This window comes from Lynx canadensis, chromosome A1, assembly GCF_007474595.2.
Source record: "Lynx canadensis isolate LIC74 chromosome A1, mLynCan4.pri.v2, whole genome shotgun sequence".
In the NCBI taxonomy this organism is placed as follows: Eukaryota; Metazoa; Chordata; class Mammalia; order Carnivora; family Felidae; genus Lynx; species Lynx canadensis.
The window spans coordinates 155998090-156024585 of record NC_044303.2 but is presented as its reverse complement, the minus strand read 5'-3'; the positions used below and the strand labels follow the sequence as shown (position 1 = coordinate 156024585).

The 26496-nt window shown below is 35.3% G+C and overlaps 1 pseudogene; it reads left to right on the top strand.

Moving 5' to 3' along the window:
- LOC115519199 lies at nucleotides 1-26294 on the top strand (annotated as a pseudogene).
- Nucleotides 26295-26496: the final 202 nt, after the last annotated feature.

The following is a 26496-nucleotide window of genomic DNA, read 5'->3' as shown; positions in this document are numbered from 1 at the left end:
ATGTATCTCGCCACCGGTGCACTGAATAGTATCTTCCTCCAGACAGGGATTGAGAAACGGAAATACCACCACCCTCCAGCCAAACTTGTGAGGACTGATTGCAGGGAAACTGGTGCTCCAGATGTTGCACTAGAGGCGCTGCAAGTGTGAGCAGGTAACGTGGAGAAGAGTGACATTGTTAACAGAAAGTATCTAATTAACAGTGACTTCATTTGATTGGAAGGATGAAAAAGCCTTTTTAAATCAATCCAGATTCACTGGCCTAAGCTCAGCCAATTTATGAATATGGAGCCTGACTGGGCTCTGCTTTCTTTCAAAGATGTCATCTTAGGGGTAATAGCATAGGTGAAGTCATTTGGTTACACTGTGGAAACTTTTATAGTGCCTTCCTTGGGAATTTAATTCAGTGCTTCTTCATTTTATTAGGAACAGACTGACTCCATCAACTGTGCTCTCCCTGTTTAGAGGCAGGACTGCTTGAAGCAATTAGGTTCACCAATTAGCATAGTTTTACTGACCCCAGCAGCAGCACCACTCCTTAGATTATCCATTTCTTCAAAGTCAGAGAAAAGCTGGAGCACAACATGCTTCCCAGGTGTCTAGGTTGGGAAAATAAGCCCACAAGCAGGGTAGCACAGCAGTGCAAAAAGCTTTCTTAATAGTCCCCAAGTGTTTCAGCAACTTTGGTGGATTTCTCTCCCCTTTTCTGGTGCTGGATCCTGTGATACCTCCTTATTTCACAGAGCCTTTAAAGCCTCTCTCCTTGGGTTGCATTTTGGCAGAACTGTTTTCGAGAAAGTGAATTTTCTCCCTTCTTTTATGTCTGCCTGCATGCTAACGAAGCAGTGGACGATGTTAGGGTCCAGAGAGAGAAGTCACTGAAGGCTCCTTTAAACTCTGTTAGGTGACAAGGTAAGGGCTCAGGTCTTTGGGTGTGTCCGCGCATGTGTAATGTCCTTGCGTGTGTATGTGCTTCACAACCTATGAGGAGAGGCCAGAGGGTGGAGATGGGGATGTAAATCACTGCTTTCCCTCATTTTGAAGGTGTACCTGGAAGGCTTTGCTGCAGTCTCTTCACGGTCACCTCGGTCAGTTGGCAGCCAACATCTTCAGTCGTAGAAGATGTGTGGAGCTCGAAGCAGTCTAGGAAAGAAGGGACCTTACTCTTGCCACTGTCAGGTAGTGAAGGGGTTACATTTACGTAGCTGTTCTCTGTCTCTCCCCTAAAATAGATACTCCTCTGTAAGATTTTACTAGATAGAACTGCTGACAGTTCATCAGTAGCAGCCACAATGTAATACCCTAACCTTATTAAATCAATAAATACTAGATCCATGTATTGAATTAAAAATGTATCAGCATGGCCAGGAATTGCAATCATATGGCCATGGACCACAGAATCGAAGATGCCACTCAAAAATTGACTAGTTAGCATTTATTTAACCTTTTTCTATTTTGCATCTATGATTAGATGCTCTGGGTTTTAACATTTCAGAGACCATCGTGACAGGTTTTTGTTGTTTTTGTTTATTTCTTGGAAATTCTTTTCTTTCACTTCTCACGTTCAGCCACAAGAATGATGCATTTGTATTTAGGAATAGTAATATTGCTGTGACTGTATTGTTCTTGTCATTAGTTTTCATCTAGGAAATATAATCCCACTCAGTACATCTTACTAGAGTAAGATGTACCCAGGTGCATAAGTTTCTACATAAGCATGAATAAATTTAGATGCATATGTTCTTGTATATGTGTAAATAAATATACTCAATGTGAATGTACTGCCATACATTGATATGTTTATTTTTAAAAAAGAAACCATGTTTAATTTTATCTTTCAGCATTGCCAATGATATTAAAAGCTAAAGAACTATTTATTATTGTGAAAGAAGTTATTTATAATCTGATTTGCTGTTGAATCTTAAATGGCAAGAGATGAAATTAAAATTTTCAAGTCCTTAAACTGGACACAGTACTTAGAAAATTACCCATATTGTAAATGGCTACATTTTATGTGTGAAAGAAATACTTCAATGTGGTTTACCAGAAATTGGTCAGTTAAGTTGGAGATTAGTAGGTGAATTTAGAATTAGTCTGTACTGAAAACAAGGAATGTGTTTAACACCTGGAGTTTTAATGGAAAAAGTAATATTACTTTAGCCAGATATTTGTTTATACTGATTAATGATGCTAATTATTTAAAAACATTCATCCCCTATTGATGTCAGCCAGCGTATTTGGTAGTGAATTCTGAAGATAAAGTCATTGGGCCTTGGGTTCACTACACTGTGAAAGAAAAAATCTTTATTTGACGAAATAGGCAATCAACTGAAATCTATCCTCTTTAAATAAACTGATTCCTCAGTATTTTCCCAGTGTTGGTGTAAGTTGTTGTCTGTGATGTCCCCCAGGGCTCTTTCCTCTGCTCTCTGATTTGGTATATAAAAGCAGCTCTGAATGATGGATTACTGTGTCATTGCAGCCTGCGAAGGATTAATTTGTTTCATTGATTTCTCTTTAGGCAGATTGCCAGAATTTGCTGCTTCCCACCTTTCCTCAAGACTTCTAGAAGTAATAGACAGTAATAGCCTAAGACAAATCAGCTCCTTTTTGTAAAAATAGAATCATGAAACCAGGAATCCTAATGAAAGCTATGGCAAACTTTTTATTGGCATATTGGAGAGAACAATTAATAGGCTACTTTATCTGGCTTAGAAATAGTTTTATTTGAAAAATGTCTTTGACTTGGTGACTTAAAACACATCATATTGGTAGTTTGTAAGTAAGCATTTATAATATTTGTCCCATAAAAGTTTTCTCTAATTTGTAAGCATCCTATTTAACTCAGGAAAAAAATGTGTTGTCTATGTGATTGACAAACACTTTTCTTTATATGTCAAATTTTAGGATCAAGTAACTTGTCAACATAAATTTAGGTAAATTTACTTATAAATACTTATAGGGCTATTTGGTGCAAAGAATTTTTAGGAACTTTGGACAAGGACACAGAGTATTAGAGCATAGATATAGAATTAATTATTTAAAGAAAATATAACTTTTTGTGATTGAAAAGCTAGTTAGTATTTGCTCATAATAATTTGCAAAAGTTAAAAATGACATTTTGTATATTTCTCTAAGCCTTTCTCCAAGCATTTATATGTTTTATTTATATATAGATAGACACCACTTTGTATCTTGCTTTTTTCAGTTGGCATTAAATAGTAGAAAATTTCCTGTGTAATTAAAATTATTAAAGTCATTTATGTTGACTGTTTAATGTTTTAGCATGTATAATTATTCATTGTTCTATTGGAGAGTTAGATTTTTAATTTTCCATAATTATAAATAAAGTTATCATAAATGGCTTTTTAAATAAATCTTATTCATCCCTCTGGCTATTTCCTTACAATATATTATTACAAAAGAATTCACTTGGATGAGGGTATAGACTTTTTTTAAGGTTCTTGATATTGATGGCCAAATTGTTTTCCAGAAAAGTTCTTCCAGTTTATACTGGTACTATTGAAAAAAATTTCTCTGTAGAGGCAGCATTGTAATCTATGTTACATGAGCAAAGAAAATAGAACAACATTCTTTCCTTGTCTTCTGAAAGCACTGGTAGCATTTTGCATACACTTAGTCTCTCAGAAGTATTTTCTCAACTGCAGATGTGAAATAGGCTGGTTATACAAATCTATTTGTTTCCCTTCTGTAGATCATTGATTTAATGATCTCAAGTTATACTTTTTATGCAATTAGTTGTGTAGTAAAAACTAATATTGTCATGTGCTAATGTTTTTTCCCCCTCTATTGTGCTATGATAGTAGTCCATGCAATATCAGCAAGTTTATGCTTTTCCTGTGCTTTGCTGAAAGGAAAAAGGAACATCTGTTTCCATTATATATCTGCATCATAATGATAACAATTAAATAGCTATTATGGTAGTATACAGTAAATATATTTTGCTGAATGACCTGTACTCTCTTGTTGGAAAATTTCAGAAATTGCAGAGGCATTTAGTTTTTACAGGTAGGTCCCATGTAGAGGTTTAGACAGGCCTTTGATTAGTTTAGGCGAATCATTGCGATCTCGGTAAAAACAACCCTGAAGATTAAACACTAGGCTATCGGATGTGACTCTTGAATGTATTTTTCTTAGGCAGATGTTTAGAGTAAAAGTTATTAGCTATCTGAGTATTCTTAAGTGATTCAATCATGGTGCTAATAATACAGTTCGTTTTGTGTTTTGCGCTGTGTGTGTTCTTTTAATATTTTACTAAGCTGGAAATTGGAAATAGTTTTATGTACATATTTTTGGAATATATTTTAAAATGTTTATTTATTTTGAGAGAGAGTGCGTGCACGCTGCACACAGTGCACACACATGTGAGCGGGGGAGGGCAGAAGAGAGGAGAGAGAATCCGTAGCGGCATCCTAGCTATCTGCCCAGAGCCTGAAGTGGCGCTTGATACCGCGAATTATGAGATCATGACCTGAGCTAAAATCAAGAGTCAGGTGGTCCCTTAATCATCTGAGACACCCAGGCAACGCCCCCTCCTTTTTTTTTTTTTTTTTTTTTTTTTTTTACAGCCCAGCACTCTTTTCCCCCACATATTAGGGGATCATAGTGATACTTGCCTTTTAAGCTCATGAGGAGAATGTTTGAAACTGACACACTATTTCCATTGACCTTTAATATTCCAGGGAAGTGTTTTCATTTATTTCATTCAACTTTTGGTTAAAGATGTTTTGGTGGTTACTTAAAAAAAAAATGGTTAGAAAGTATTTCAGGCAAAATGTGGCATATCAAGAAAAACAGACATGTGCTCCAAACTGTTTGAGAAGTAAAGTGTTACCTGTACAATTGAAGCTCTTCCTGATCTTACTCCCTGATGGCTTCTTGAAGAGATAATCATCATCCTAAATTTGATCATTATCTTTTTTGCCTCTTAAGTATTTTTCTTGACATGTCTAAAGATTTGTTGTAAGTGACTTGTCCTTTTAAATGAATTAATTTTAAGATGTTGAAGCTGTGAAAGCTGTTGGAACCTTTTTCGTCTAATCACCTGTGAGTGATCATGTTTCATCTGTGAAGTTGTGGACAGATCCACATGTTCTTTGATGTCCTCCTAGGCATAATTAAAGTTTTTTGATTACCTCTTATTTTCCATATGAAATAAAACAAAAGGAAAAGGCCCAGAGAAATTTAAGTAACTTACTGAAGACCATATAGTAAATCTAGAGCCAGGAATGAAACTTAGTTCTCCTGACTTCCATTCAAAGCACTCTTCTCTTCAGTTCACGTTGTCTGCTTTGGGTACTGGCTAACTGACCACTGTGGTATCCTGTGGTTAAAGACTGTCTGTAGGCTTTTATAATTTTGTGATTGTGTATGCAGAAAAGGTTTTTCTCTAAGAGTATTTTTCCTGTAGGGGAAAACATTGAAGCCATTATCAGCCTGTAAGCTACCTATAGAAGGAGAAGACTGAATGTGTAGCCTCCTATAGAGGCTGTGGTTTTCTTCTTTATTTTCTGGACTTTCCTGGAAAAAATGGTAGTTTGGGTACAATGAAGCTTTTGATAGTTGTCTTACTGTGTGGTCAGTTTTCTGATCTCTTCATGGTAACTGGACCAGGAAAATAGGAATGGGCACAAATATAAGTGTCTCTTTACGTGTACATATATCTATTTTTCAATATATTTTGGCAGTCAGGACTTTGACAAATTGCTTCTTTCTTTCTTTTTTTTTTTGTAGCTTATGTTGTGGTCAAATCACAAATGACTTTCTATTTGAAAATGAGTTTGTTTCTTGTTTCTATTTAGCAAGCAACTTATCAGAGCACTAAAGTGAGAGTAGCACAAATAGAATAATTTTGAAACACATTTTTAAAATCTCTTTGGAGAAAAACCCTATTCTAAAAATGGGAACCTAGAATTCCATGCATGTACGTTCTTTCAGGTTTTTACTCTATCGAATTTAATTCATTCTTAGTTGAGATGAGTAAGCTTGAGTCATAATATTCACAGTGCCGTGCCTTTCCTATGAAAAAATTTCAGTGTAACTAGAGATGGAGTTAATGTATCCTATTATAAGACTATCTGTTCCCAAATCTGTTGCTTTAAGACCAAAAACTTGGTTTAATAAATTATTTGGTTCTATGAATACATACTAGGAAACTTGTAATCGTAGCAATCATTCTTTTTAGGGAAGATGAAGCTACTAATCGTAGCTTTGTCAGTGCTATAAATATTCTCAAGGTAGTTGTGTTTTAACAAGCAAGGCAGGTAATACATTTTTCTCTATTTTAGATCAGTTATCTTATGTGTTCAGCAGCTGCTAGTAGGAAATTTTCCCTAGCATGTTAGTTTGGGGAGGAGAGATCCAATGTAATCAGATATCAACATTCAGTACTCCTTTTATTTAGCATTTATAAATGCATATTGCTTTTTATGAAGCATATTTATTTGCTCATACTAAATATTATTTCTTTCATATCTGTAACATTTCTGTCTGGAGAGAAAGCTGTGTGTGTGTGTGTGTGTGTGTCTGTGTGTGTCTGTGTGTGTATGTCTGTCTGTAAATATTTGCAAGGCATTTGTCTAGTTGAAAGTTCTGGTGAACGTCTGTAATGGGTAATATAAAGACTTTTCTACACTCATTAAATTTCTCCATTGTTGCTCTATCAGGTAGGTGAAACTCAGCAGAAAAAATGTGAGTAGAGGAAACTAGCCCCTTGCTAACTTGTTTCTCCTTGACCATAATATGAACCTGGACAGTAGTGGTGAGAATATGGAATCTTAATCACCAAGCCAGTAGTGCTAACACTAGAGAAACCACGGTGAGACACAACAATGTATAGTCCATTTATATTATTTTACTATTTTAGTTATATAGCTCTTTGAAGAAAGGTGATGTATTGTTTACAGAAACCTCTAAATTTGGAAAAAAAAGTGTATGTATTTTTATGTATGTATGTATATATTTATATGATTGTATATTATGTGTATTTTTTGCCATATATACTATCAGGATTATAGGTGCTTAAATATCTGCGCTTTTTGTACTCCGTTCTTAATGACTGTACTTTAGACCAAGTTGAGATTATTTCAAAACTAGCATTGGCTGTGTATTTTCTATGGACACAGCCAACACACAATTTTCAGATGTGATCTCAGAATTTTTCTGTGGGTAAAAGGTAGAGTTTTCTTCTACTAACGTTAGATTTGCATGTTGTAAAATTTTGTTCATGGCCTGTTTCGAAATCCCAGATCTTTAGGATTTTCTCACTATTTGATTCTTAGGAGAATTATGCTGCTGTTGTGCTTATTGTTCTTGAGAGATAGACAGTTAACACCTATTTATTGAATTCTTGTCATGCTTACTGCATGTGAGATAGATAAAAGCAAAGTCATTGCTCTTCAGGGAATAATTATTGATATGGTCTTTTGCCAATAATTTAACAGATTATATTTTCTTAATATAATGTATTTGTGATTTTATTAGTATTACTACATGAAGACTTTAAGAGAAAAAGAAAATACATTTAGGTTTCCATTGCTGTTCTTTGCCTTTTGAAAAATTGTTGGAGTTATAATTTGGGATCAGCCAAAATGATATTAATATAGTATCTTGAACAAATAGGATGTGGCATTTGCTAACTTTAAATCAGTTTTTTTAAAGAATATAAGATCTAAGAATTTTTCCTGATACCCTATTTTGTTTAAATTAAGTATACCAGTCTAATTATCTCTCTGTAAATAAAAAGTAATTGCCTAACAATATCTCTCTGTAAATAAAAAACAATTGCCTAACAATGTTTCTGAAAAGCACCCTTTGTGCTACTGCTTTAGCAAGAAGCAGGTTCATTTTTTTCAAAGCTCAAAAAAAAAAAAAAAAGAAAAGAAAATCTTGCCATTTGTAACTACGTGGATGGAAGTAGAGGATGTTATGCTAAGCGAAATTAGAGAAAGACAAATATCATATGACTTCACTTATGTGAGGACTTTAAGACACAGAACAGATGAACGCAAGGGAAGGGAAGCAAAAATAATATAAAAACAGGGAGGGGGACAAAACATAAGAGATTCTTTTTTTTTTATTTTTTATTTTTATTTTATTTTAAAAAAAAATTTTTTTTTTCAACGTTTATTTATTTTTGGGACAGAGAGAGACAGAGCATGAACGGGGGAGGGGCAGAGAGAGAGGGAGACACAGAATCGGAAACAGGCTCCAGGCTCTGAGCCATCAGCCCAGAGCCTGACGCGGGGCTCGAACTCACGGACTGCGAGATCGTGACCTGGCTGAAGTCGGACGCCTAACCGACTGCGCCACCCAGGCGCCCCAAGAGATTCTTAAATATGGAGAACAGAGGGTTCCATACTGGAGGGGTTGTGGGAGGAGAGATGGGCTAAATGGGTAAGGGGCATTAAGGAATCTTCTTCTGAAATCGTTGTTACTATATGCTAACTAACTTCAATGTAAATTTAAAAAAAACCTCAACTAACAGTATATTTAAATTAAAGTTGGGAACTACACTAAGTATGAAGGCAAAACATATTTTCATAGATATTTAGAAAAATACCTGTGTTTGATTTTGACTTCCCATTAGCTTCGATGGAAATACTGAATTTTTGCATTGAACATGTTTCTGTTTACTTTTTTAGAGAGAGAGAGAGAGAGCGAGAGAGAGCAAGGGACTGTGAGCAGGGCAGAGGGGCAGAGAGAGAGGGAGAGAATCCCAAGCAGGCTCCATTCTTAGTGTGGGGCCCTATGTGCGTCTCAGTCCATGACCTGAGCTGAAATCAACAGTCGGACGCTCAAACTACTGAGCCACCTAGATGCCCCTGCACATGTTTTTATAGCATTACAAATGAACATGTTTTTATAGTTCACCAAAGTTTATTAAAGGATGCTAAGAACAGTTACTATTTGGCTGTCACACAAAAAATGAGTTGTTGATTTCTTTGCCAATAGATCTGACCTAGGTAGATAGCTGTTTTTGATAAAAAAGTTTAACAAAAATACCCCTACCCCTATAATAAAGTCTTTTTGGATTTAATCTTGTAGTTTTTCTATCTGTTTATATGTGGATATAGGTGTAAGTTTCAATTTACAAGTATTACAATAAACAGTCAAAGTATAATTTATATTTTGTGTAGAGTGAGAAAATATGGTCCTTTTGAATTTTAGTGATTGATAAGGTTTTGCATTATTTATACATTTCTCAAAACAAATATACACATTCCTGGGACGCCTGAGTGGCTCAGTCGGTTTTGTCAGGCTTCAGCTCAGGTCATGATCTTGCACTTTGTGGGTTCTAGCTCTGTGTCGCTCTGTGCTGACAGTTTGGTGCCTGGAGCCTGCTTTGGATTCTGCATCTCCCCCTCTCTGCCCCTCCCTCACCTGCGCTTTGTCTCTCTCTCATTCAGAAATAAACAAACATTAAAAAAAACCCCACAACAAATATACACATTCCAAAATAAGTCCCTTTTTATTTAGCTACAGTTTTGAGATGTGTATTTTATAAGATATTTTTAAAAAGGCAAAAAAACCAGTAATATTTGGTAGAAGGTTCCAGTGGATTGTACTATACTATTAGGCTCAGGCTCATGTCAGTCTAGTTTGACAATTTACGGGTTGTTGTTTGGACTGTCTAGAGCTTAGTGATCTGAAGGAATAAGGGAGTGGTATTACAGAGCTTCGAAAGCAGCATACCAACTGATGTCTGTGACAGAGCCAAAAGTCACCAAGATCCTGTTTGTATTTCATTTCCAATATTAATCAGTTTAAATGTGTTTTGAGTTTTGACCAATAGGTTTAAAATTCTGAAACTTCTGCATTTTATAGTAGGGAACTAGCCAAAGACTATATTTTTATATACAATGTGTATGATGAAGAGTTTTGTTCTTACATAAACTTGCTTAATAGTTGTCCTACCCAAGAGAAGTATAAAAAAATCCTTAATTATGAATTTTCCTTTTTATATACATTGTAAAACCTTCTTATCATTATATGCTAAGCATATTTCATATATTGTTTAATCTGTTTATATAAACTGTAAAATTCCCATTTTACTGGTGAAGAATTTGAGGCTCAACCGTGGTTAAGTAATTTGCTCAAGTCACATAGCTGATGAGTAACATAGCAAGGATTTGAAGTATGTGTCCCTCTAGAGCCCATTCCTGATCTATGCTGATTTCCCTGCTTCTCATCAAGTAACTCATTGTATTATCTTTGGATTATAGGTCAAATTGTATTCTCACAGGCACATAAAAGTGCATAGAGCAACTCTTTCATAAAACAAAGGAAAATCTATATAATTTCATGTTATTTTTATGTCCCAATAGCTATAGGATAATATTCTCTCTGTTTGATTATGTGCTTTATAAATGGTACTTTATAGATGAAACTCTTTCCTTAGAGTCATTTGGTACTAGGTTGACTTAGCTATTAAATACCACCTTTGCTAGTGGTTGAAAAATGAATAGCAAGAAAATTTATTATTACTGATTTGCAATCTTCAGAATGTTTTTGTCTTTAGTGACTTCCAGGGGGACAAATCAGTTTCCCTTATTAGGTATATTATTTTGCTTGGGCTGTGTAGCATTGTACCACAAAAGGGGTAGCTTAAGCAACAGAAATTTATTGTTGCCTGGTTCTTGAGGCTAGAAGTCCAAGATCAAGGTGTTGTCAAGGTAATTCCTTCCAATGGCTGTGAGAAAGATAATCGATTACATGCCTCTCTCCTAGCTTGTGGTGGTTTGTTGGTAATCTTTGGTATACTTTGGTTTACAGATGCGTCATCCTGATCCCTGTCGTCATCTTCATGTGGTGACCTCCCTGTGTATGTTTCTGTCTTTATGTCCAAAGTTTCCTTATTTATAAAGACACCAGTCATATTGGATTAGAGCCTATCCTGATGACCTCATTTAACTTGATAATCTGCAAAGACCTTATTTCCAAATAAGGTCACATTCACAGGTACTGAGGGTTAGGACTTCAACATATTTTTGGGGGGACACCATTCAACTTATAACAGTAGGCAACTTTTTCTGAGATAATAGATTTGAAAACTCTTTAATAGTGATCAATGTTTGCAGTTTATCAATTCATTGGTATAATTATATGCATGTCTGCCCATAAGTGAGTCAGGTCTGAATATTCATTTTGGAATAGGACTGATTTTACCTTAGTATTCTTAAAACACTGTAGGAAGAACAGACTGGAGAAGTATTTAGGAAGGATTTCAATAAATGATACGATGGAGTGTCACAGTGTATGGAGCAGATAATGAGCTTTTGGAAATTCAAGTACAAAATCAGTATAGCTGGTGGTATGATGAAGTTGGGATTTAGACAGATATTCAGAGCAAGAGGATGCTATAGAAACAGAGAGGTTATGGGTTGAGGTTCTGTTGTAGGAATGTGTATTTTATGTAGAGTGGGCCATGGTGATAAGGGGAGGCTTTGGGCCAGTTATATTGTGAAGGAATCCTGGCTCTGGCCCTTTAGAGTTAAGGCCAATTTTAAAGTTTCAAGAAATTCCTGTAGGATTTATTTTTAATTTTACTGTGTAGACAATTTGAAATATATCATTAACAAGAAAAACATGACCTGTATCTCTACTACCCAGTGCTAGTTGTTATTAACATTTTGGCATCTTGATACAATTCTTATGAAATTCCTGCCATGCTTTTTGATTGAGATTATACCACCTAAATAGTTTACTAAAATAAATCAACACCTGTTTCTAAATATGTATCTGAATTTGAGACCCGTTGGGGAACAGACCTAATGACCACTGATGATGAATCGGGTCACCATAATTCCATAAACCATTAGGTCAAGACAGTTTTGTCTCATGTGATTTAGTCCTTTGCCTTGTCCTGTTGTCCTTCCTCCTGTCTTTCACACTACTGCCAAGATCTTTTTAATGATTACATCACTCCTCTGGCTTACCTCCTTTAGTCAGACCGAGGTCCAGCTATTTAGCATAATAGGCATCTCTGTGATCTTTTTCATGCCTTTTTCTTCTCATTTTATACTTTCCAAAAAGCTTTTAGAATTTCTCAGAATATTGTGTACCCTTTTGCACCTCTATAATTTTTCACCTCTCCCCTGCACTAAGAATGTCTTCTTTCTTTTTGTCCCTCTGTTCAATGGCTGTTATTTTTTAAATACTCATTTCACATGACGTTTCTTCTCTAAAGCCTTTATTCTAAGCCAGTTTTCTTTTAGTATCTGTAGCACTTTCTAGAAAACTGGCTATAAACTGATGACAGGGTATCATAGTGACTAATTTCCTTCTTTATCTTTCTTATTTTTTTCTTTTTAAAGAAAGTTTAAATTCTAGTTGTTAACAGAGTGTAATATTAGTTTCGGGTGTACAGTATAGTGATTCAGCACTTCCATACAATACCTGGTGTTCATCAAAACTTGTGCACTCCTTAATCCCCATCACCTATTTCACCTATCCCCCCTCCCATCTCCCCTCTGGTAACCATCAACTTGTTTTCTGTAGGTAAGGGTATGTTTCTTGGTTTGCTTCTCTCTCATTTTCTCCTTTGCTTGCTTGTTTTTTTAATTACATTCCACATATGAGTGAAATAATATGGTATTTGTCTTTTGCTGACTGACTTATTTTGCATAATCCTCTATTCTATCCATGTTGTTGTAAATGGCAAGATTTCATTTATTTTTCATGACTAAGTAATATTCCAGTGTGTGTGTGTGTGTGTGTGTGTGTGTGTGTGTGTGTGTGTGTGTGTATACCACATCTTTTTTCTTTTTTTAGTTTCAAGCCTTAAATACTAGTTACAGTGTTACAGGCTTTAAGTTCCAGTGTTCGTTTCAGGAAAAGGATTTAGTGATTCATCACTTACATATGACACCCAGCACTCATCACAACAAGTGCCTTCCTTAATATTCATCACCCTTTTAACCCATTCCATCACCCACTTCACCTTCAGCAACCCTCAGTTTGTTTTCTATGGTTAGGAGTCTGTTTTATGGTTTGCCTCTCCCACCGCTTCCCCGACCCATGTTCATCTGTTTGGTTTCGTAAATTCCACATATGAGTGAAATCATATAGTATTTGTCTTTCTCTGACATATTTCATTTAGCATAATACATTCTAGCTTCATCCACATCATTGCAAATGGCAAGATGTCATCCTTTTTGATGGTGAGTAATATTCTATTATATATATGCACCACAACTTCTTTATCCATTCATCAGTCGATGGACATTTGGGCTGTTTCCATAATTTGGCTATTGATGATGCTGCTTTAAACATCGAGTTGGGTGTATTCCTTCAAATCAGTATTTTTGTATCCTTTGGGTAAATACCTAGTAGTGCAACTGCTGGATCATAGTGTAGTTCTATTTTTACTTTTTTTGACAAACCTCCACACTGTTTTCCAGAGTGGCTACACCAGTTTGCATTCCCACCAACCATGTAGGAGGGTTCCCCTTTCTCTGCATCCTTGCCAACATCTGTAGTTTCCTTTGTTATTAATTTTAGCCATTTTATAGGTGTGAAGTGATATCTCATTGTAGTTTTGATTTGCATTTCTCTGATGATGAGTGATGTTGAGCATCTTTTCATGTGTCCGTTAACCATCTGAATGTCTTCTTTGGAAAATGTCTATTCATGTCTTCTGCCCATTTCTTCATTGAATTATTTGTTTTTTTTTGGGTGTTGAGTTTGCTAATAAGTTCTTTATAGATTTTGGATCTATTAGATGTGTCATTTGCAATTATCTTCTGCCATTCTGAACGTTGTCTTTCAGTTTTGTTGATTGTTTCCCTTGCTGTGCAGAGGCTTTTTATCTTGATGAAGTCCCTTTAGTTCATGTTTGCTTTTGTTTCTTTTGCCTCAGGAGACATATCTAGTGAGAAGTTGCTGTGGCCAATGTCAAAGAAGTTGCCACCTGTGTTCTCCTCTATGATTTTTATAGTTTCATGTCTCACATTTAGGTCTTTCATCCCTTTTGAATTTATTTTTGTGTAGGGTGTAAGAAAGTGGTCCAGTTTCATTCTTTTGCATGTCGCTGTCCAGTTTTCTCAACACCATTTGTTGAAGAGACTTTTTTCCTTTGGATATTCTTTCCTGCTTTGTCAAAGATTAGCTGAGAATATAGTTGTGGGTCCATTTCTGGGTTTTCTATTCTGTTCTGTTGATCTATGTGTCTGTTTTTATGCCAGTACCATACAGTCTTGATGATTACAGCTTTGTAATATACCTTGAAGTCTGGAATTGTGATGGTTCCAACTTTGCTTTTTCTTCTTCAAGATTGCTTTGGCTATTTGGGTCTTTTGTGGTTCCATACAAATTTCAGGATTGTTTGTTCTAGCTCTGTGAAAAATGCTGTTGGTATTGGTGGCTGCATTAAATGTGTAGATTGCTTTAGGTAGTATAGACATTTTAACAATATTTGTTCTTCCAATCCGTGAGCATGGATTGTCTTTCCATTTCTTGTGTCATCTCCAATTTCTTTTCTTTTTTTTAATTTTTTTAAAGTTTATTTATTTTGAGAGAGAGCAAGCGTGTTGGGGGCAGAGAGAGAGAGGGGAGAGAGAGAATGCCAAGCAAGCTCTGCACTGTCAGCGCAGAGCCCGACTCAGGGCTTGAACTTACGAACCATGAGATCATGACCTGAACTGAGATCAAGAGTCAAGCGCTTAACCAACTGAGCCACCCCATCATCTTTAATTTCTTTAATCAGTGTTTTTATAGTTTTCAGAGTCTACCATCTTTATCTTTTTTACTAGACTGAATTACTTAAGAGCAAGGGTCATGTGCTAGTTATGTTAGTATATATAGCACTCAGCATTGTACCTAGTAGGTGTTTGAGCAAGATGTTTGCTGAATAAGTAAACAATCTTGTGTTTTCATCTAATACTGTCTTGCCAGGAATAGAACTATAGCAAGAATAAGTGGTATTTTGATAGTTCATTTCAAGTTATCAAGCAATTATTAGGCATTTACAGTTTGTGAGGTATTCTGCTGGGCATTGTAGAAATGGGAAACTAAAGTGAAGGAGAACTTTAGGGGCACCTGGGTGGCTCATTGAGTTGGGTGTGCGACCTCGGCTCAGGTCATGATTTCACAGTTCATGAGTTTGAGCCCTGCATCGGGCTCTGTGTTGATAGCTCAGAGCCTGGAGCCTGCTTCAGATCTGTGTCTCCCTCTCTTTCTGCCCCTCCCCCACTGACGCTCTGTTTCTCTCCATCTCTCGAAAATGAATAAATGTTAAAAAAAATGAAAAAAAAATAATGAAGGAGAACTTTAAGAGTTTGCAGCCTAGTGGAGAACTTCCAGTTTTGGTGAGTGGGTGGGGAATCACGGTAAGAAATACAGTGAAGACTGGTTAAGGGGACCGACCCACTGAAATAGAATTGTGAGTGGAAACAGTTGTATAGTGACTTTAAATTAACAAAGTTTATTTGGTTACAGGTGGCATTGGGCCTGCATCACAGGTTGTAGCAGATGTTCTCAACGTTTCTATCGAGACTTCCTTATATCCACTTGCAAGAGGAGCCCAGGAGCCTCATCCCTGTGGTAGCTACCATTCTCTGGTATGATGCTGTGCTTTCTATTTCACCCTTTATATTCTCGCTGTTTGTTATTGCAAACAGTTATGTAGAACTGGAAGTGGAATGTTTTAATAATACTGATATTGTGATTTCTTTGAGGTTGTGTATTATGCTTTGTTATTCTTATACCTGTTCACAGAAACCCCAAATAGTGAGTGCCTTGCTCATTGTAGATGCTTAGCATTGTGTTTTTGTTTGAATTGTATCTAGTTGTAAGTAGCTCCTTATTGATTATTAACAGATGCTAATCTAATTTTTATTCCTTTCAATAATAAAGAAGCACATAACATCAACTTTACTTATACTTAAAAACTATGTCTTCAGGTAATGTTGAACCAACTTCTTAACTCTTATGAAGGAGATTCATCTGGTAACTAATAAAATTCCATATCAGGAATATTTAATTACAAACTTCTGTTTTAACATGAATAAACACTATAGCTAGTAATGAAAGTATTTTTTCTTCATAAAAAATGGAAGTATTTTTCAGGATTTTAGGAAATGTCACAGTAATTTTGGCTGTAGTCATACTGAATTTAATGCTATTGAAAATGTTGCTAACATTAACAAAAATATTCTGTAATTTCCTCAGTTATTGCTACTGGTGATGAGGGATGTAAAGTTGGCATGCTTTCATGTTTTGAGCATTTTCATTATACACTTTTGATTTTACATGTCAGAAGCAATCTTTGTTTTAGGTAAGACAGCTGAGAACATTTTTACTCAGGAATAGAGGTCAGCCTTTGACTGTATTTTTAGGTCAGGGAAAGATCAAATAAAATGAATGAGAGTAAATACATGTACAATTTTGTATGTAAGTATTATAAAATATATATATTTGTCTGACTTTGTTTTTAGTTCATTAAAACATAGTGGCTTGGGACCAAGGCATAGGTTTCATTTCTATGTTAATAATTTTATTTTGTTATTTTCTGTGACCACTGGTAACACTCATCTTGCAGATATAAGCTGTTGTTCACCAGGGAGCTTTGGCAAGAGAATTGGCCAGATCAGCGAGTTCATCTCCCTTGGGGAAAAACAACTTGAAGCTCATCTCTGTTGAAGGTGAGTCAGTGTCATCTTCACACAGGAAAGATCACACTAGTGTTATTTGATGTTTTCAGCATTATCAAGCGATAGTTTGGTTTAAACTTTGTTTTATGGGATGTTAAACCATCATGCTTTATTACTAGAGTGTAATGAAGATTCACACAGAAATCAACCTGACAATGAAAAGGGGTGGAAGTGACAGTTTGGTGTTTATGAATATACCTAAAAGTAGTAGGGGTACTCTTTCTTTTCTTTCTTTTATTTTTTAAAGTTTATTTATTTTTAAGGATAATCTCTATATCCAGTGTGGGGCTCGAACTTGACCTCAAGATCAAGAGTCACATGCTCTTCCAAGTGAGCCAGCCAGGTGCCCCAATTTGAGTACTCTTTCTCACCTCCATTCTTATTTCCATATAACACATGCTAGCTAACTTATAATTCTTGACTTTTATTTGAATGAATATTGGCTAGAAAAGAATCACATATGTTACTTATTTATTTTAAAATATATTACTGATTTCAGGGGCGCCTGGGTGGCTCAGTGGTTAAGCATCCGACTTCGGCTCAGGTCATGATCTTGTGGTTTGTGGGTTTGAGCCCCGCATTGGGCTCTGTGCTGACAGCTTGGAGCCTGGAGGCTGCTTTGGATTTTGTGTCTTCCTCTCTCTCTGGCCCTCCCCCAACTCATGCTCTGTCTCTTTCTGCTCTCTTAAGAATAAATAAACATTAAAAAATTTATATAAAAAATAAAATATATTACTAATTTCGGGAAATTTCAGATAACTGCAGTATCAATGTAAAGATTCTCGTCTGTTTTCAAATACATTATTTGGTCTTTCAACTGGTAGCCATTGTTGATGCTTGCCACAGGCTTTCTTTCCTAGCTATATAGTGGATGACCATATATGTTTAATATTATTACAAGGGGTAGTAGTGTATCTAATAGCAATCTGTAATTCAGGTCATTATTATTTAATGCATATTCATTAATCATTACTTCACTTTACAAATTACATTTGTGATTTGACCTAACCCTTCCTAACCATGATGTTTGTGTGTGTGTCTGCATGTGTGTAACATTGTATGTAAGTAACTTGATAACAGTTACTGATGTTGCTTTGGCCCTCTTTACTCAAGTTGTTTTCACTTGAATCATCACCAATGTCAGGTTGTCAAAGTAAATTTTCTTTTACAGTTCTGCTTTAGTACTATTCTATCTTTTTTGTTGTCACTGTTCCCTTTTAATTTTTCTTCTTTTGGGATATAAACAAATCCCAAATCAAAGACTGGTAGGACTGATGCTCACTGACTTCAAAAAACAGGTCTCTCTGTAGGGAGAGGATCTTTACAGGTACATGATGTTCCATGATTATAACCAGCCTTACCATCTATACTAAATGGCTTATAAAAGGCCACAAAATATAAAAAGGAATAACACGGCACTATATTTGGAGAAAACGTTTGATTGCATAGTTTTCTTTTCCTCAAAAAGGCACTCAATATTTTTGTAGGAAGATTGGGCTTTCCCTTCCCATGCTTTATAAGTAGTTATTAAGTATAACTCATTGCGTTTTCAAAAGTCTCATTTCTTGAAAGCATTATTTTAAGATGATTGTCTCAGTATTATTGTTTTCTCATTAGGCCTAGCTCAAACATTTTCAGTTGGACTAGACTTTGGAAATTTCTTTAACATTATAGTGGAAGTTAAACTTATTTAGTGTATAAACTTGAGTTTGTCTTTACTAGAATAATTTCTATTGTAGGTGTAGTGATGTGATACTACTTTTTGAATAATTAATAATTATAATTATATAATTGTTATTAAAACTGATGTAATTTGTTCCACTCTAAGTGCTTTTTATATTTTATTATATTTTTACAACAGTTATGTGGGGTAGGAATAATTATCTCAGGTTTATAGACGAGAAAACTTAGAGCCAGAGTTCAATAATTTGCGTAAGGTCAGTGAATGACGAAGGATTTCAGTCCTGAACTATGTGGCCTCAGAACTTCTGCCCAGAGCTCCTATTTATAAGTGCTGTGTTAAGCTGCTTGAAAGGTTTACTTACGCAACTTGAGAATGCGCTGTTTCACTTTTGAGGCACAGTCTGGCCAGTTCACAGTGATTTTGTACGACTGACTGAGGTACACCAAAATGTATCTGGCTGAAACATTTGCTTTTGTGACTTTATGTAGACATAACGTTGGACAGTCTGCCAGTATATTATGTATACTTCGTGTTGTGTGTATGCTGCGTGCATGTTATCACGTGTATGGATTCTTGATAATGCTTTCTTGGAAAACTTGCTATAACTTTAGTGTCTGCCCCGCTCTTCAGGTAGTAAAATTGTTGTTTAATTTGCAAGTTTGCTAGAGCTGGAGATCCTTGTTCTGGGAGATTATTTACATGTTGATATAAAGCAGATAGGCTAAAATGGTGATATTAGTTCTCTAACAGGTGTATAATGCAATATGAAATGTTAGTGTGACCATTGTTGAGGAAAGCCATATTACATAAATTGAATAGACATTCTGGAAACCTATGATCCCATGATTTTTCCCTCCACAAACAGGAGAAACCATTGAAGGATTTTAAGGTACAGATTGTGTTCTCTTTAGCATACATACAAGGTTTTCTGTTAGTGGTCCATTCCATGTTGTCTCAAGCTTGCCTCCGGCAGCCCTCTTCCTTACTCTCCCATGTCATGTATACTCCTTACATGTCTACCTCAGTTAAACCGGGAACCTTATATTTTATATTTATGTACCTTTACATTTTATTGTACTTATTATATCTCTCTAGACTATAGATTTCTTTCTTTTTTAAGGATTATTTATTGATTTATTTATCTGTTTTGAGAGAGAGAGAGAGAGAGAGAGAGAGAGAGCGAGCGCGCATAAGCAGGGGAAGGGCAGAGAGAGGGAGATAGAGAGAGAGAATCCCAAGCAGGCTCTGCACTGTCAGCACAGAGCTCCAAACTCGAGAACCATGAGATCATGACCTCAGCCAAAATCAAGCATCAGAAGCTTAATCAACTGAACTACTCAGGTGCCCCTAGACTGTTACATATCTTAATGGCAAGCGCAAAGGCTATGTGTTTAATTCATTTTTATATCCCCAGGGTTTAGTACAATTCCTGGTACATATAGATGCTTAATAAGCATTTGTTAAGTGAATGAATTAAACAGATGGGTAACCTACAAGGAAAGAAAAGATTTTCCTCACAGTTGGTGTGATAATGGTGATAAAATGAATTCCAAGGTGGAGTGCTACTACACTTTTCTGGGATATTCAGTGTTATAAACAGTATTGTTCCTGAAGTCTCACCATGGTCATACTAGCTTCCTTGAGGCAGTATAGTGTATGTCTGCAATTTTGTTATCTTAAACAACTAACCACTTATTGGAAATTTACCCATAAAATTTCAATAGTTGAATTTTTTCTGAAATAATATATTTTAATAATAAGTGTAATATATCTTGACTTAAGGACTCTATTAATTCCCTTAAGGAGATCCACATGTGCTTTGGTATAATGATCAGTCTAAAGTTGGAAAAGGATCCTGTTTGAAAATGATGAAAAATAAGTGAAAGAATGAACCTATTTCTTATCACATTTAAAGTTTCATGGGATGCCTGGGTGGGTCAGTTGATTAAGTGTCTGACTTCGGCTCAGGTCATGATCTCACCATTTGTGAGTTTGAGCCCCTTGTCAGGCTGTGTGCTGACAGCTCAGAGCCTGGAGCCTGCTTCAGATTCTGTGTCTCCCTCTCTGTACCTCTCCCATGCTCACATTCTGTGTGTCTCTCTCAAAAAATAAATACACATTAAAAAAATAAAGTTTCATTTGCTTCAGAGGTTTTTTTTTAAATGTTTATTTTGAGAGAGAGAGCGTGAGCGAGCGCACAAGTGGGGGAACGGCAGAGAGAGAGAGAGAGAGAGACAGAGAGAGAGAGAGAGAGAGAGAGAGAGAGAATCCCAAGTGGTCTTAGTGCTCTCAGTACAGAGCTCCGTCTCACCAACTGTGAGATCATGACCTGAGCCAGAATCAAGAGTTGGACACTTAACCGACTGAGCCATTGTCTAGGCACCCCTAAAGTTCTATTTGCTTTAAAACTGTAATTCTTATGTCATGTAATCCTGATTAAAATGGTTATGATGGCCAGTATTATCAGAATGACAGATTCTAACATAGGTTAGTAGTTTTACATTTAGAAAAACACTAATTTATCATATTACCTTTTTAGTTATATGCCGAACTTTGGGTTGATTTATATTTTGTTTATTTATAATTTAATAAGATTATATTAGTTAGAGGTCAAATGTTCTTTGGCCATCAGCTTACATTAGTTTTAACTAAGGGAATGTTATACAATGAAGATAGTAAAAGGAAGCTTATGGCTTCTGAGATTAACTATATTATGTTAAGTGATTTTATTTGTTTTAGGCTATATAGAAACAACTTATGAAAATGTACTGAATTAAAATTTGCTATGCTGAAACAGCATATTCACTAAATAAGTAAAATGAGGTGTGCGTGAAGGGAGTTGGATGGAATGTAATTTTCTTTGCTCAAGCTATAAACAGTAAGACTTTTTAAAAAACATTTATTTATTTAGTGAGAGAGAGTGTGTGGGGGAGGGACAGAGAGAGTAGGAGAGAGAGAATCTGAAGCAGGCTCCATGCTGACAGTGAAGAGCCTGAAACAAAGCTCGATCCCATGAGCCGTGAGATCATGACCTGAGCTGAAACCAAGAGTCGGACACTTAACTGACTGAGCCACCCAGGCACCCCAAACAGTAAGACTTTTAATTTTGTGGGAAGACATTAAATACTCTGGTCATTCAACTTGTATATCCTTTAACCTATTTAATAGTCAAAAACTTGTAAGTAAATATGTGTGCTGCTGAGAAACAGTGATCAAAAATGGCAACAAAAGTCACATAATGAAAAAGAATACTAAAAAAAATCCAGGGATTTTACTGTAGCTCATTATTCACTACATTTCTGGCAGTCTTCATGATTACAAATCACTTGATTGACTAACTAGACATTTCAAAGTGAATTATGAATCAGGTTCATTTTTTCTGGTTGATAGTTGGCACATGCTGTAACTCTTAAACCTTGTGATATATCAAATTCTTGTAACAGTAATAAGAGATACAATCAACTCTTTATTTTAGGAAAATTATATAGCCTTTTCAAAGAATGAAATGCATTTGTTAACATTTTAACAACACAGTGTAATCCTTGCTTTTGTATTCCAAAGTGGAATTCACAGTGATGACATTATTTTTCAGATTAAAAAAATCTGTAGACTGGTTTTCCATCAGGCATAAAACTCCTATTGATATCAATTCTATAGGCTTCTTGGGCAGTTGCCTGAGCCTGGGTTGTGAAAACAGTTGCATAACTTTCCTTAGTATTTAAAAATGCATGATGAAGGAATTGTATGTTGTTAACATTTTCCTTTGAAGGAAATGCGGTTTTCCCTAAATACCTAATTTGTAATGAGGCCATGATGTTGCATACTTTAAAATGTGGAGCATTTTAATGGTTATTAATAAAAAGGGTCTCTTTTTGAGTTGGGAAAAGGGTCCATAGTGCCTTGAATCTTGAATCTTTCCATTCGTAAAACTTAATCAAGGGGGTAAATTATGCTTTCAAATGCATTCTCTTCTCTTTTGACTTAATAAGAATTCTTCATGCATTACTTCACTGGCAGTTGAGTGGCAGAAAATTCCTATAGTACAACTGCATTTGCTTTAATCCCATCCACTCAAGCAATTGAAAATAAAATGGGTGTTCCTTAATGTGATATATTTAGAATTTGAGAATCTTGCACAAAATTCAGTCATTGCCTTAGTGAGGTTTGTTCATTGAAAATTGTCAGGCATGGGAATGTAGGGCCCCAATTATGTAACGGTGTTGTTATGGATCCCCTTACTAATAAAAAAAAAATTACATATGGTAAGGTAGTTGTGTATTTCTTATGAGGACGACATCATCAACGTTAGTGGAAGCTTTGCATATATAACAATCACCGAATTGTGCTGCCATATTTTCCCTTATATAAAAACAGAGTAATTAGTGTTGCAGCGTTCCATTGCCTTTAACTTACTTTCTTTGCTCTTTTTATATGTAAGATTTCTTTATAACTAAAAATGGTTTTATTGCTATTCAGTTATTTAAAAATGTTTTATTGCTATTCCACTGTCTTTAAAAATATTTTACAAAATTTTTTTGGTGAATAATATCTATCTACTATTAATTTATATGAAAATGTAGAATAGCAATGTATTATTACACATACTTTTAGAAACACAATTATGCACTTTTTATTTTAATGTTTTGTTTTCTTTGAAATTGTCTAAAGTTTTTAAATTTATGCTTTAGCCACCTTGAAGTTTAATTTTTAATACCCTAACCATTAATTATGTGCCTAGTAGTTAAAATTGCTATTAAACATCTTTTATGAGATTACAGTTTTATTTCTGATTAGGCAGTGAATTATATATATAATCAATTATTGCATCCATTTAAAAATTATGACCAAAAGATTAATCCTCCATAGATGTTTTTAACAATATAAGCCATCTGGGTATTGGAATTAAGGAATTAGAAATGGAGAGACAGAGGATCAATTTATTAATTATAGAAAAAACTTTAAGTGTTTTATAACTTCAGTAGATTTTGTAGAATGACCATAAGCTCCACTGAGGTAATAGAATACTGCCATTTTCAAGCCTGGTTTGATGGTTTTTACTTCGACATAGCTGTACATTTGGAATCTAGCAGCATCATTGTACTTCTTCATGTAGATTGAGGTAAGCAGTATATGATAAAGTGGGCTTTTGCTGCCGTGACCTGGCCATAGGACTTGGGAATAGAAGAAGAGTGGGGTGGAAAGGAGGAGACAAAGAATATGTTTTCAGGCCCCAGAAATGGACTGAATTATTTTGATCATTTGTTTATGTTGATTAAATAAAAGAGATTGCTAGATTGTTTCCATTTTGTGATGTACAACATGATTGCTTTTCAATTAATTGCTTCCTTTGAACAATTTAGCATTAGGACAATCATTGGGAGAGAGAATGGGAGTATCTGGAGATTATAGGGAAACTGAAAGAAAATATTCAAGAAGGAATTTCTGGTATTTGTCTTTCTTGGTAAGTGTATAAAGGGGGTCAGGATGTCCAGTATAAAGAAAATCTGCCAAAGACTTGTGTTCCAGTTTATACTTTAATCCTTGATATTTATTCTGCTTTCCTTATCCCACAAAATGTACAAGACAATAAAATGTGCACTTTTGTAACATGGTCCAGTGTCTCAGATTATGTAATTAAATATGTTGCATTTCTCGAGATCAACATTATGTTGGTGTACCTATTCTAGTTTTTATGTTAAAAGTGACATTTTCTATTTTGGTGATATGAACTGACTTGTTAAATAGCATTGGGCAGGGCATACCTGGCAGGCTGAGTCAGTGGAGCATGTGACTCTTGATCTTGAGGTTGTGAGTTTGAGCCCCATATTGGGTGTAGAGATTACTTAAAAATAAAATCTTTATAAATAAATAAACAAACAAACAAACAAATAAATAAATAAATAATACTGAGTATTTTTGGTTAATCCTTCATGGGCCTAGATTTGATAAGGTCTTTATTTATCTTCCTTAGGTGGATGCTAAAGGGTAGAACTACAGATTAATAGGTATGGTGTACACAATTATGGTATCTTTTTTATTACATGAGTACTGATATAGTATAAATGCATTCTGTATGATTTCAGTTGTCTGTGTTGTTGATGTGTTGGATAATCTTTAAAAGAATTGTTTTAGAATCTCCTTTTAATTGGATTTAATGATGTATGGTTTTGATTCTGAGAAATCACTATTATTATGCAAGAAGACTCAAGGGACATGAATATTAAAGGTGATAGATGCTGGTTGGTATCTGTAATCTAGGATTGATATCAAAGAAAAAACATTTTGTTTTAATTAAAACAAAAGGTTGAAGCCAATATATAGTATCATTTGGTGTGTTCTATTTTTGATGTCTATGTAGTACTTTACAGCCTAAAAAACATCATTCACTTTTATTGGTGTATCACTGAGGGTTCCCCAGAGAAATAGAACTGATAAGATACATATAACATATACATATACACGTATATGTTTATGATTTATTTTAAGAAAGTGGCTCACAGTCTTGTACAGCCTGCAAGTCTAAAATCTGTAGGGCAGGCTGGCAGGCTGGAAACTGAGGAGATAATGCTGCAGTCTGGAGGCAAAATACCTTCTTGTCCAGGATCATCAATTTTTCTTCTTAAAGTCTTCAACTTATCAGATGAGGCCCACCCACATTATTGAGGATAATGCCCGTTCTTTAAAGTCAACTGATTATAGATAGTAGCGACATCTACAGAATACTTTCAGAGCAACACGTAGATTAGTGTTTTGTTAAATAATTGGGCACTACATAAATTATAACCAAGTTGACGAATAAAATTAATCATCACAGTTGGCCTTTTTAAAAAGTATTTATGTCACAAGTCACAAAAATGCCTGGGGTCAAGCTATCAAACTGTCACCACAGAACATATTAGGCAACTGCCTTGAAGTGAAAACTATTAATTCCAGAGATAATAGCCAATAGCCATTTGCTCATTAAGAATTATTAATTGAGTGCTCTCTATGTGCTAGTATTGCAAAAGAATGGCATTCAAAACCACAAATGGACTCTACTTTCACGTATAATGATTATTGTTGATGCTTAGGAAAGAGACAAAGTGGTTGTTAACTCAAAGACAAACCCATTTAACAAAAGCCCAACTTTACTAATTTGCCTTATGCAAATTTTTAGTACATAAACCTTATATCTCAAGATCTAAAATTGTCAATTATCTCTTTAGTTAAATAATTTATATTTGATACTGTTTTTTTTAGAGATTTCTAAGAACACTTTTGGAAATTTTTCATATTTTAGTTCACTGGTTCTGTGGAACTGTTTTTAAAGCATTGTGTCTTGGTGGGCCAGTGGGGTTCAGTGAAGGATCTCAAGATGGCTGGGAAAAAAACTTGCTTTAAAAGCCATATACTGAGTAGGTTTTGGGGAGATCATACCCTGACACGAAGGCCATTGTTAACTCCCTGACATCCTGGAATGAGACACTCACCTCCAGGTGGGCTCTTCTCCCTGACAATCTACCTGCTCTCAACGGGGCTTACTATAAGGCCAGTGTGGTGAAGGCTGGGTAGGTAGATGATTTTAAGAAGTTTAATGCTCTGAAGATTCCTGTGCCAGAGGATAAATATACCATTTAGGTGGATGCTGAAGAAGAAGAAGATGTGAAAAGTTGTGCTGAGTTTTTGTCTCTCTCAAAGGCCAGGATTGAGGAATATGAAAAAGAGCTGGAGAAGATGAAGAACACAATTCCATTTGATCAGATGACCATTGAGGACCTGAATGAAGTCTTCCCAGAAAGCAGCTTAGACAAGAAGAAGTATCCCTATTCGCCTCACAAGACAATCGAAAATTTATAAACTTGAGTTGCAAAGAAAACTCTGGCCCTATATTATAAATGCTGGACATTAAAAATAATTATATGGCAACAAAAAAATAAAGCACCATGTCTTATAATCTAGAAGCAGAAACTCTAGTCTGTATCCGTTTATATTGCTGTTAGGTTTATTGATTATGTGCCATAGTAATAACAAAAATTCTTTTAAAATTACTTTATGAAACTTCATGATACTTTATGAAACTTCTCTCTAATTCCATCAATCATAGATCTATTTTAGAGATGAGGAAACCCATGTTCAGAGAGGTTAAGGAACTTGCCCGTGGTT